We start from the raw sequence: 13105 nt of genomic DNA, 5'->3' as shown, positions 1-13105 counted from the left end.
TATTGTAAGCCTCCCAGCAAGTGCAGCCCTTTCCTCTCCATCTGATGGGCTTCTCAGCTCCCATCACACTGACTGGACACAGACTCCCTAGAGGCAGCCCCCAAGAGCAGAAGACACAGATGACTCAGAAGTTCCTAAAAAGTCATCAAACCAGATGACACAAAACTCAAATGACATTATGCTTTGTTTTGGTTTATTCTGTTTGAGACAAGAGTGCAGTGGGTGTCCAAGTAATCTTTTTTGGAATCTTTTATAGAGATGGGGTTTTTCTCTGATGTCAGATGGGGTTTTTCTCTGATGTCCAGGCTAGTCTTAAACTTCTGGTCTTAGGTGATCTTCCCTTCTTAACCCCCCAAAGCACTGAAATTACAGGCCTGCACTATGTAATTTGCCACGTGACACAGCGTAATAACAAAGAAGAATCCCCACGGGTCCAGCATCTACTCCTATGGGTGGATTGATGGCTGGGAAACCCCAGGAGGAGCCAAAAGAGCAGCCATGGCACCCACATGTCCTGGTGCTCTCAGGGTGCCCTGAGGTGGCCAGGAGAGAGGTGGGGGTGGCTTAGGGCTGGGAGAGGGAAGGGGATGGGGATGGGGTGGGTTCTGAGTTGGGGAGGGGCATGGGAGGGAAGTGGAGGGAGGGGAAGAGGGGATGTTGGGAACCCGGAGGAGGGTATCTGGGAAAGGATCTGGCTCAAACTAAGTCTTCGAGGGCAAGTGGGAGGTTCAGCTACAAGTGAGGGAGAAAGTCTATCAGGGGAGCAACAGGACACGTGGGACAAGAAAGCGGGAGGCTCAGGAGCAATTAGGCGGAGACCAGGGCTGTGGTTTCCACCAAACCTTCTCCTGTTGGGGCGCTGCCTGAGCAACCCTGGGCTTTATACTCCCTCTGCACCAATCCCCGGCCCCGGAACATGGTACATCACAGTGGACATTCCACGGAGCACCTGCATCCTCCAATGCCCCTACCCCATCTCAGCCCCCACCCGCCTCCCAAGGCTCTCTGGAACCTTCACACACCTGATTTCTGGTCTTCCCCACCAGCTCCCTGTCCTTGCTTCTGGGCAGCTCCTTCCTTCCTGAGTTCCCAGGGTTTCTTATGGTCAGTCTTGGCTGCAAAACATAAGAAACAAATGATGGCAGGATGGCAGGAAGAACCTTACACACAAGCAGAGTGGGAGGCTCCACAGCCCCTCAGCCATTCACATTCTATGCAACAAAACATCAGAAGGATGCGGAAAGTCCCAATAAGCAAACCGTCTCCATCACATCCATGGAGCCATCCGTCCATCAACCTGTATCTCAAGAACAAATGTTGGAGCTACACTGGTTTTAAGCATGCATGGTACATTTACAAAAATTAACCCGACTTATTTTGTTCATCAAGCAAATCTCAATATATTTCAGACAAATCCAATCACACTGCAGGTTTCTGATCACAGAATTGTGCTAGAAGTCAATGATTAAAAGCTAACCAAAAATTATTATATGCTTGGAAATTCAAAGTGCCCTTTTAAGATATCAACAGAAGACAGAATTCAAAATGAAACAGGACTGCCTTTACACTCAGTGAGAGGATCATAACATGGCAATCGAATGTCTCCCTCTGGCCCGGGAATTCCACTGTGTGGCACGAGGTTGTGTGGTCTCAAATCACCCCTAGCACACCTAGACATGTTAACATCTGAAACAGGGTGATGGTGTCACTTATCTATATTATCTTACTGCCTGTGAAGGTGGACTTTTAATTCTCAACCCTAATGAGGGGGAGAAAACCAAGTTGACTCTCATGGTTGAGCTGCCAGGGATGTCTAAGGAATCTGTGCATTTCAAGAGACAAAGTTCACCAGCCTCTCTCCTGGGGGATTTGGCCACAATACCCAGAGGATTGGCAGCATCATGAGTGATAGCTAGGGAGTGCCAAGCTGGTACGCAGGACCCAGGGGTCTGGTGACCAGGTCATACCCCCACTGTCCATTATCTTTCCTGGACACAGCCTGAGCTAAACTTCCCAAAGACCTGCTTCTGCTAATGACACAGAGTGCTCAAACGTACTCAGGCCTCTCACAGCTGAAAACCACTGCTTTAAATCTCCTTACAATTTACTATGCCATAAAGTTATTGTAAAATGCAAATATTCTATTCATGCTACAAACGGAAAGCCAATGCCTTTACCATAAAGAGAAAAACAACCCTGAGACACAAGGAAAACCAAAAACAGGGATAACACAACTATGGCATTCAATTCTGTTCATCTGCTGTCACCTGCATAAAGAGCCCCAGATTTGGGTTGTCTTGGTTGTAAAAGGAGAGACCATGTCAGTGGGTGTTGAAGTCAGATTAGCCCAAAAGTGAATGGGAGAGAGTACCATGATGTCCATGGAGGGTTGCTGGGGTCACTCTGATTATAGCCCAAGCAGAGACAGGGCAAGGAAGGAGATGTGAGCAGAGTTTGGGGCCTCCAACTGGGGAGGCAATTCATGCAGCCCAGGAAAGGCTCCTCAAAGCCAGGGTCAACCTCCCTTGCAGGCAGGTCCCTCACGGAGGCAGGGCCAGGCACCCTAGATTTGAGACCAGCTGTGCTGCTGACCAGCTGTGTGACCCTGGCTGCTTTCCTTCCACACAATGGAAGTGTCAATAGCTGCATCAAAGACTGTCTGAGGATAGGAGGAAGCAACCTGTTAAGCACTGTGTACTGAGTGTCATCACCTCCCAAGGACATCCTTCCTTCCAGAGCTGGCACCTCGGAAGGTCCTTGGCCAGTAGAGGTAGTGATGATAACAGCAGCAAATCGTAATTTACGGCTGTTGAGGCAGGGCCAGGGAGTAGGGCTCCTAGGTCTTTGATAAGAATGAGGGTCTGTGGACTCATGGGGACAGCTCAGTGAGTCCTGTAGTCTCCTGGGTCCCCAGGGGCCAGGTCTGTCTTCAGTGGCACTGAGCCTAGGCTGGGATGCTGAGGTGGCCACTGGAGCATCAGCAGGACGAACAGGCACAGAGACAGTGGATCCATCAGAGGTGGCAGGTGTAGGATCATCTGTCCACCAAGTAGAGTCACCAGGCCTGGCTGACCACTGCCCGACACAGACGATGCCCTGTCCTTTGCCTCACACTTTGACAGGGCAGTGGCTGGCACCTGGGGCCTCACACAGCATCACTCTAAGACCCCTGAGTCCTGATCATTGAATGGGAACTTGAGTCACCCAAGGCCACTGGAACAAGGAGGAAGAATCAGGCCCCACAATGTTTTGGGACAGTGTTTAGCACAGGAAAGTGCATAGAATGCATTCACGACACAGGGGAACTGTTGATGTGGGAGCCAATATTTTTTGACCTCCAGCCCTAATCTGGACAGTCTCACCTGTGCAAGCTGAAAGAAACAGAAGACTTGCAGGAAAGACAGTGCCTGGGTTTAACTTAAAGGAACTAAAATGCTGAATGTTCATACTCCTGATATCCTTCCAAATCAACTCTCTCGATCTTCGCCACTATCATGTGGGGTAACTGAGGCAGTCAGAGACTTACTCACTCAATGCCATTCAGCTGATACTGAGTTCATACTGATCACATCTGAACAAACTGCTTTTTCTGAAGTTTACCCTGTTTGATCATGCTGCTGATGATTTTGTGCAGCTCTGGGACAAATTCCCCCTGGTAGAGGATAAAGCAAATCTGAGGTGACTCAGTCCTGCTGTCATTTCCCATCAATTCCTCACTCTCCTCCTCTGCCCCTCCACAGTCTCCTGCACAGGCTGACGCCATATGGTGGCCTTAATGGAGTCCACCGAGTATTTCAGGTTCTCCTCTGGGACCCTTGAAGGTGGAGGTAGTTATGGGATTTGCTTTGACTCAGGTGATGTGAGTGGAAGTGAAATGTGTCACCTCAAGGCAAAAGAGTTGGGAGCCATTGAGACTGGCCACTCTTTCCTTCACCTCTTAGAGCTGTTGACATGTCCCATATAGAGGCTGCTCCTTTATTGTGGTGGCAGATGAGTGGATGTGGAGCACAGGGCCCAGGAGTGCCATGGAGGATGTGCAGCATGAGCAGACAAAGAGCCTTCAGTGTTATAAATTTCCATTGCTTTGGGCTGTTTATTACCTACAGTGATACCTGGTCCATCCTAGCAGGCATGCACCATCTATTCCATGGTCTGTGTTGCAGACTAGCCTATTGTCGGAATGTGAACTGGTTGTCAGGCACACATAGGCTTCAGTTCCAGCTCTGCCTCTTATTAACTGCAACCTCAGGCATTTAACTTTCAGTCTCTGAGCCTCAGCTCCAACTCTCTAAAATGGGTTGGCTATATGATCTCAGGTAGTAGAGAGAATTAAATGAAATAAAAAATATATGTAGAGCATTGAGCCCAGGGCCTGGCATACACAGTGAATACTCAATGTCAGCCATGCAGCTTCAGAATGCATATTGATTGTCAATACCCAGACAATGCAGCAAAGTATTACAAAAAGAGAAATGTAAACTTATTTGCATATATATTCTTTCAATCTTTATTTTTAAACAGATAGGAAGGGATAAAACTATGGGCCAGGCACAGTGGCTCACGCCTGCAATCCTAGCACTTTCAGAGGCCATGGTGGGCGGATCATAAGGTCAGGAGTTCAAGATCAGTCTGGCCAATATGGTGAAATCCTGTCTCTACTAAAAAATACAAAAGCTAGCCAGGCATGGTGGTGTGCACCTGTAATGCCAGGTACTCAGGAGGCTGAGGCAGGAGAATCGCTTGAACCCAGGGAGGCAAAGGTGGCATTGAGCTGAGATCACAACAATGCACTTCAGCCTGAGTTACAAAGTGAGACTATCTCAAAAAATAATAAACCATGTGTATTCTTTCATAGCCAGTGTTTTTCTCTTAAATAGCATATCATTAAAATATTTTTAGCTCAAAAACAAAAGATCATTTTTGAGATTATCATTTTAAATGACAAGATAATGCTCAATTTAATGAGTAATTTAATTATTACCATTGGGCTTTTTGTAGATTGCAAAGAGCATTCAAAACAAATGAAGTAGAATAAAAAAATATGTAATACATGTTGTAAATATGATTTTGTTAAGTCTTTTATTCAGAAATATAGAACATATATATATATATATAAAACATAGATTTATTTATTATGAGTTGTGTTAAAAAATAGTTTAGAAGCTGCTGATTTGTTTCCTTTTCAAATTTTGCAGGATAATTTTTTTTTTTTTTTTGACAGTCTCTCTCTGTACCCAGGTTGGAGTGCAGTAGCACAATCTCAGCTGATTGCAACCTCCACCTCCTGGGTTTAAGCAATTCTCCTATCTCTGCACCCTGACTAGCTGGGACTACAGGCATGCACCACCATGCCTGGCTAATTTTTGTATTTTTAGTAGAGATGAGGTTTCACCATACTGGTCAGGCTGGTCTTGAACTCCTAACCTCAGGTGATCCACCCACCTCTGCCTCCCAACGTGCTGGGATTACAGGCATGAGCCACCACACCCAGCCTAAATTTTGCAGGATAATAAGTAACCTTTAGGCCAAGCACAGTGGCTCACCCTGTAATCCCAGACCTTTGGAGGATGAGGCAGGAGGATTGCCTGAGGTCAGGAGTTCAATACCAGCTTGGCTAACATGGTAAAACCCCGTCTCTACTAAAAACACAAAAATTAGCCAGGTGTGGTGTGACATGCTTATATTTCCAGCTACTCGGGAGGCTGAGACAGGAGAATTACTTGGACTCAGGAGGCAGAGGTTGCAATGAGCCAAGATCGCACCGTTGCACTCCAGCCTGGGCAAGAGAGCAACACTCTGCCTCAAATAAATAAATAAATAACCTTTTTAAGTATCGTTGGGCACTTGTCTGGTTGTTTTTCTTTAAGTTAACATGCCAGCAGTGATTCTTTTTGAGTTTCTGACACAAGATAGCAGTTTTTATCCAAATAAGTCAACTACTCTGCCCCATCCCTAAGACACTGGTATGGAAGGAAAAAGGAGGAAAAAGCCAGTAGTGTGACTGCCTATGCTTCCCCCAGCATGGCCCCCTGTGAGATGGGCAGCCGAGGCCATGAACTGTTCAAGAGCGTCAGGCCTCATCTGTGTGCATTCACTCACCTTCCTCAGGTACTTGCATGAGGGACGGCACTGACTTTACATGCTGCTGCTTCAGCTCCTTGGTGAGCTGGCCCTGGTCATGGGACAGGAACTGTGGGGTCAGGACAATAGAGGGCTTCACCACCTGCAGAACGGGAACAGAAGCTCACGGTGAGTGTCAACCTATTAGACAATTTTTAAAAAAATATTTGTTGAATGAGTGGAAAAACAAGGTGATGCTTGAGTCTATAGTGGTCAAGAGCATGGGAGCCTTAGAAAAGGTCTGAACCAAGTTCAAATTCCTGTACTTTGGATTTCTACTTCATGCCATGCAAAATTACCCCTCTTCACCTCAGTTTCCTTCTGTGTGAAATGGGAACAATAAATTTCATTCCTCATTCAGTTTCTGTCAAGGATTCATGAGATAATACCTCTAAAACATCCAACTCATTTAAATGTATCATCATTTCTGTCATAACTAGTGGGATCAATTTCACTACTATTGTATACACAGTTCTGTGCCTGAAACCTACCAAAAAAAAGAAAGAAAGAAAGAAAATCTTATCTCTAAAAAGTGATTTTTCATTTTTATATTATTAATCATAACTGTATTTAATCACACAAGGTCTTGTAGATGGCAGGTGCTCAATAAATACTTGTGGGATCAATTCATGTGGGCTCTGCAGCCACGCTGTTTAGATCCTATTCAGCCTCTACCACTTATTAGCTGAGTGATCTGGGCAAGATAATTCACCTCTTTGTGTCTCTGTTTCCTTCACTATAAAATACAGATAATAAGGATCCCTAGCTCCTTAGGTTGTTGCCAGCGGTGAATAATTTGGCACATGGTAGGGGTTTTTTAAACATTAGCTATGATGATCTCCTTCCAAATTTTCCTTTTCAGAGCCACAGATGAGGCCATAGTGCCACCTGGTGACTGTAGAGCATAAGTACACATGATCACCAATAAGCTCTCTCTCCACCACAGGTCCCAGACTGGCTAGTTATCGCCTGGAGGTTTCTGCTGCATCTGCCTTCTCAGGGCTCACGTAAAGACTTTTGTATTTTCCTCCTCGCATTCCTGCAGATGGGTTCATGTTGCCTGACACAGCTGGGTGATCCACAGAGCAGTGACTGCCTATGACAGCTCTGTGAGGTAGCTGGAGAATGTTCCTTCTTTCTTAAGCTCTGGGCAGATGCCAGGGCTGGGGTGACCCATGCCTTCAAGTTTCTTGCTTTGGAGGATCACATTTTCTGTTGGCAAGGAAGGCAAAGGTCACAGCAAGCCAGAGACCTGGGATCTCTCTGTGCCATGGGCCCAAACAACAAAGACTCCATGCTAAAAGCCCAAAGCTCGGGTGCTCCCCAGGGCTTCCCGCCTCATGGCCTCTGCTGAGGGAGGATGAATACTATGTCCTCCCAGAGCTTTGGGAGCTTGTAGGAAGTAGCCTCCCCAGCACGAAATCTCTTGGAAACCTCAAACTGTCTAAAACATTCGTGGACATTTTGCATCCTATTTCCCACACGTCAGCATGTTTTAGGAAAAAAAACCCTTCAATTTCCTAAATATGCATGAGAAATGGGTACTGTAGGACAATGTGGCTTTTTAAAACATGTTATTTAGGCTGGGGATGGTGGAACATGCCTGGAATCCCAGCACTTTGGGAGGGTGAAATGGGTGGATCACCTGAGGCTGGGAGTTCGAGACCAGCCTGACCAACAAGGAGAAACTCCATGTCTACTAAAAATACAAAATTAGCCAGGTGTGGTGAAGCATACCTGTAATCCCAGCTACTTGGGAGGCTGAAACAGGATAATTGCTTAAACCTGGAAGGTGGAGGTTGTGGTGAGCCAAGATTGCACCATTGCACTCCAACCTGGGAAACGAGAGCAAAACTCTGTCTTAAATACACACACACACACACACACACATACACACACACACACATATATATATATATATATATATAGAGAGAGAGAGAGTTATTTAAAAATCTTCCCCACCCCCTTTCTGAACTCCAAGAATGCCAAATACTTGTTCAACAAATATTATTAAATGCCTACTATGGGCCAGGTGCAGTGGCTCACATTTGTAATCCCAACGCTTTGGGAGGCCAAGGTGGGTGAATCACTTGAGGCAAGAGTTTGAGACCAGCCTGGCCAACATGGTGAAACCCGATCACTACTAAAAGTACAAATATTAGCCAGGAGTGGTAGTGCACGCCTGTAATCCCAGCTACTAGGGAGGCTGAGGCAGGAGCCACTGCACTCCAGCCTGGGCAACAGAGTGAGTCTCCATCTCTAAATTAATCAAATAAATAAATAAATGCCTACTATATGCCAGCCATGATTCATGGTCTTGGGCTATAGAAGAGAACAAACTGACAGGGTTCCTCTCTCCTGTAACTTACATTCTTATACGATAATGATAAAGGTTAACGTTAATTAAGCTGTTACTACATGTTAGTTATAGTGCAAAGTCATTCCCACACATTGTTACACTTAAACCTGTTAGCAAGCTTACAAAGGACACAGTTACTTTTTCTGATCCCACCAGGGTTGCTCCATTGGCGTTAGCACCCTCCTGTTAGAATGAGAATCTGAAAATCAGTCATACTTCTATGGTTCTTCCACGGAGAGAAATTATGACACCCTACGTCATGGAGCCACGAACTAAACCACTACATGCTAACTGATGTAAGCATTCCAATTTGGAGTAGAAGCATATCCAGATGTGTGAGAGTGTTTCATACTGGACCCCTGAATATTTCTCTCAGTGGTTTGGGATCCTAGGTCATGATTCCCTAGAGGGGCCATGCATTCAGGAATTGACCTTGGAGACATCAGAAAGCTTTAGGAAGAGTCACCAACTGCCTTTGATGCCTGCCACCTTCTCTTTAATTTGCCCTCTTCAAGGACAAAGACTCCTGTGCTTTCTTGAGTATTTTACATCATGAGCGCAGGTGAATACAACTCAGGGGACTCTTTTTTGACATCATTAGAGAGGGTGGGTCCAGACCCTTGGGAAAAAAACACTTAAATCCCACATAAGGGGGACTGAACTGTTAAGTATAGTGAGACAGCTTGACTCCAAGACTGAGTCTTAAGCACTGATCTCTGCTAAAAGTATCTACGGTCAGGTGGTACCTACATTTCACTCAGAGGCCTACAACTTACACCTCGAAAATTCCTCATATTATAACAAATGTCTCCTTGCGCTGGTGACATAGAGATTCTAGCATACTGGGAAGGATCTGAGGCATTGCATAGGAATTCCCACATGGAGGGAGCCTCATAGCAGGATAAAGGGGAATTACATGCCAGGCTGCTTTAGTGGAGGACTTGGTGAGAAAACTGACCACTTGTAAAAAGTGTTTAAGTAAACCATGCCTTTTTTTCTCTGATGCCTTGACACCTTGAGGCCTTGCTGACCCTGACCCTGGAAGGACTGCCTCTGCCAAGGTTAGCTAATTCCTAGACGTAGCAAACAACTCACCTTCCCTTCCTTTTATATGCAAAACAGCCAATCCAGAGCTATAACCTCACCCACCTCCTTCACTGGGGTCTCAGTCTCTAGGCCACTCTCTAGCTGTGGTAGTCACCACAGGGCCAGGTGTCAGACAACTAGGGCCAGCCCCTCTGTCCCAGAGCCTGATGAAATTATTCAAGCTAGCCAATCCTTTTCTTACCCTATCTCATGTATTCTTTCCTATGGAAATCAAAATAAAAGCTCTTGCCATGTGTTCCGCTTTCTCCCTCCGCCTTCTGACCCACCCCAGTGCTTCTCCATATGGTTCCCCATGGCCTGCCATGACTGCTGCTCTTAGAATCTGTGAGTATAATCATCTTTTCCATGGCAGTCATTTCCTGATCTGTTGGCCTTGCCACACCTACATAATCATGGAACCTACATTTTAAAGTAGTGATTGGTGATCAGAGAAGTGATGACTAGACCATCCACGTGGCTCTCAAGCCAAGACAAGGCATATGTGCCTTGATGTTTAGGGAACGCTATAGATGATGACCATGCACAGAGCATGTGTACGGTTTTATTTCTCTGTACCTCTAGTGTTGAGAACAGTTTGGAACACAGCGGCCCTATATTTGCTGAAGAATGAGATGATGGTGGTGAGGGTGGAATGCTAATTTCATTTCTGGTTCTCTCTAAGGCCTCCCCTTCCAGCAGGAGTTGGGATACTTAGCGTGGACGCAACATCCCATATATACAGAAGACCCAGGTCAGGGGCTGCTAGCACCAAGGACACAACACAAAGAGATGCCACAGGCAGAGAGATTTAAGTTGAAAAGTTATGGTTTGGGGCCGAGCGTGGTGGCTCACAACTTTAACACCAGCACATTGGGAGGCCGAGGTGGGCGGATCACCTGAGGTCAGGAGGTTGAGACCAGCCTGGCCAACATGGTAAAACTCTGTCTCTACTAAAAATACAAAAAAATTAGCTGAACATGGTGGTGCACACCTGTAATCCCAGCTACTCAAGAGGCAGAGGCTGGAGAATCTCTTGAACCTGAGAGGCAGATGACACAGTGAGCCAAGAATGTGCCATTGCACTCCAGCCTGGGTGGCTGAGTGAGGCTCCGTTCCCGAAAAAAAATAAGTTATGGTTTGGATGAGTGGGGGTGGAGGTTTCCTGGCTGTCATTCCAGTTTTGTTGCCTTCATGGCCTCCAGACTGAGCTCTCAGCCCCCTTCTCTTAGATGAGGTGGCAGCAGTGGGCAGTGGTTGACTCCAGGGGACTACAATGGCCTTGGCTCATGGTTTCCCCCAGGCATCCCATGACTCACAGGCATAGCCACAGGAACCTCTGCTGATGATGTGCCCTGCAGGGCATGGACAGTGGGGGAGGGGGCAAGAGCATCAGAGATCTTAAGAGAAGGCTTCCTGCCATTTTCTTTTGTCCTATAAAGTACTCTCACTTCTGATGGGGTCGAAACTGTGTGGGATTAGATTGGGAAAGAGAGATGGAAGAGAGGGGAGATCAGAAAAATTTGGGATGTGGGAGATTTAGGAAGGAGGGAGAGAGTGAGAATAAACCTCAGATCCCTAAGTAGCCCCATGGGATGAAAAGATGGAAAGGAAACTTACCGGTATTGGGGTTGTGACTCAATCCAGCAACATTGCGGTTGGGGTCAGCCTGCTGGTACAGCGCGGGGATGGCAGCCTGAACCCAGCACATGGGAATGAGCATAGCGTAGGCAAGCTCCTTTTAACTTCATACAGTGACTTACCTGAGGGGCAGAAGGACAGATTGCTTTCATTAGGGATGTTGGTTCAGGAGAGATCTTTCCAGCAGCCTAAGGGATTGTATTCTGTGGAAAGAGATAAAGAGCAAACCCTGGGGCTTTCAGTGGCCAATCCCGTATCATCTTTCTGCTCCTGCAAATAAGTCACGTGTCCAGGATCAAGTCACATCAATAGTTGAGTGCTGTTAAGCAAATTACGTAAATTTTCTAAGCCTCAGTTTCCTCTTCTGTGAAATGCAAAATATAACAATGCTTATCTCACAGGACTGTAGTAAGGAATTAATGACTTAATAATAGACTATCTAAAGGTACCTAACACATAGTAAATGCTCAAGCATGCTAGGCATAGTCTTTACCAATGCTATTGCCATTGGTTCTAAGAGTCCAGTGAGTTGAGGATGCATTTTCCAGCAGGAGGTTGGAATCTGGGGACAGGTTAGGAAATGGCTTGTGGTCTAGTAACAGAAATGAGAATCAGGGATATAACTTCCACCCTCATCCCCTTATCAATTGTGATATTGTGCTGTAGCTGGCCTAGAGTTAGAGCCTGAACATCATCATTTTATAAAAGAAAAAAGCTGTTTTTTTAAAATAAGTTGTAATGGCTGCCCCATTCTCCTCACAATAACTGCTGGCCTTGGCTTCTGTAAATAGAACTGCTAGTTTGCCCTGCAAACTATGTAAAGCTGCTTACCTTTTATTATCAGTAACTGCCAGAATTGCTAGCCTTTGCTTACCAGTAATAACTAAAATAAGCAGCCCAGGCTAATTCCATCCTGGCTCCTGTAACTTGTAATAAGTAACTAAGATCTGTGACTTCCACCAGTATCCAGACAATGTGTAAACTAACTTCTGTAAGCCACTTAGGTAACAATCGAAGTGACAACATGTCCTCTAGCCCTTGGAATGTCCGGAGACCCCCACCCTCATCTCTGCCCAGGAGGTGATTTACAGAATCCACTAGCCCTCGGAATGTCTGAAGCCTTTTCATCCTCATCCCTGCTCCTCACCCCCACTCCCAAGGTGGTTTTTCAGGTTTAAAAAGTCTTGGCACCCTCCTTTCGACGCCACAGGTTGGAGAGACGTGAGTCTTCTGTGGCCGCCAGCATCATAAAGACCCTGTAATCTGGCATACTTTTGTCTTGGTGTTAATTTTCTATGCTCGGTCCAGTATAACACAATGATCCAGTTTGCTGAGAGCAACTCTTATCTTTTTGTTCACAGCTAACTATATGGAGCACTGGGCAACCCCTGCAGGCATAGCTGGAGAAGGAGCCTGAGAAGGAGGAGGTGGAAAGAGGCCTTCCTTTTGTGAAAAGGGAGCATCCTGAGTTGAAGGGAAAATGAAGATGAAAAGCAGCTCCTGGGTTCATAGGGGAGGGGAGGAAAAGAAGCAGGGAAGGTAGAAGCAGGTATGTAGGAAACAGGGAAGAGGCAGCTGCTGTGCTTGGGAGGCCTGGGTCTCCTTCCAGCACTCCTAGGAAGCAGAGATGTCAGGAAAGCAGACTTGCTCAGGTTCACCTGCCAGACTGAGGAAGGAGCTGCTGAGGAGCGGAGGGCAGGGACTTTTTAAATGTCAGTGCGGTGGCTGTGGCACTCCTTCCCCTCCACCTACACACACTCTGGCAGTACGGAGGAACTAAGGTAGCCCGGGAGGGTCAAACTTCTAGAATGAATGAGCCTGGGACAATCTCCAGTTTGTGTCCTGACTGGGCCCAGCTGCCATTGCTCTGGTTCTCTGCCTAGGGGATTCCTCCTGCTTTTC

This window comes from Sapajus apella, unplaced genomic scaffold (genome assembly GCF_009761245.1).
Source record: "Sapajus apella isolate SASKATOON/1434 unplaced genomic scaffold, GSC_monkey_1.0 scaffold40, whole genome shotgun sequence".
In the NCBI taxonomy this organism is placed as follows: Eukaryota; Metazoa; Chordata; class Mammalia; order Primates; family Cebidae; genus Sapajus; species Sapajus apella.
The sequence above is the reverse complement of the archived record's forward strand: the minus strand, read 5'-3'. Positions refer to the sequence as shown.